Below are 750 nucleotides of genomic sequence, written 5' to 3'. Positions count from 1 at the left end.
TAAAAGCTGAGATTTTAAAATCGAGATTACTTTGAATTTTGTCTTACTGCCGTTTTCAAACAACTATATTTATAATGAAATGTTAGTCTTACTGAAAAGCGGTAACGTGAAACTCGGAGTAATATCGTTCAAAAGCCTCGCGGTTTTCAAAGTATGCCATTATTCATTTTACGGTATGTGTTGAGTACTCTTTCCTCACATTTGTATATATAAGGACATATATATATATAGAGAGAGAGAGAGATAGAAATATATACATAAATATACTTATTATTGTAGTTGGAAATTCAATGCTTCACAGTGACATGTAGTTTCATCTTTATACACGAATCGTCAGCCTGAGATAAAAACCACTCTCCTCTGTGCGGGATTGAACTTTTTAACTCCAATAATAAACTTATATTCTATAAACGTATTCAGTTATTTCTGCTTTAGAGGTAGTACTACCTTGTGCATACAAACTACTCTCCTACAAACATACATGTATATATATATATATATATATATATATAATGTTCAGTTAATTGAAGGAAAGAAAATGGTGAGTGAAACAGCCGTTTCCATTAGTTCCCAATGGGTAAATTAAAGATTTAAACATTAAATTTGCATTTATATGCTGTGAGCATAATTTCTTCAGAGAAACGGCCGTAAGAAGTAAAAATTACCAATTTGTTAAGAGATAATTATTAACTTTCAACTCTCCATTTTCTTTCCTTCAGTTAACTGAACATGGATTATATACTAAATATA

The sequence above is a fragment of the Octopus bimaculoides genome, chromosome 13 (assembly GCF_001194135.2).
Source record: "Octopus bimaculoides isolate UCB-OBI-ISO-001 chromosome 13, ASM119413v2, whole genome shotgun sequence".
Classification (NCBI taxonomy): Eukaryota; Metazoa; Mollusca; class Cephalopoda; order Octopoda; family Octopodidae; genus Octopus; species Octopus bimaculoides.
This window is presented reverse-complemented; position numbering follows the sequence as displayed.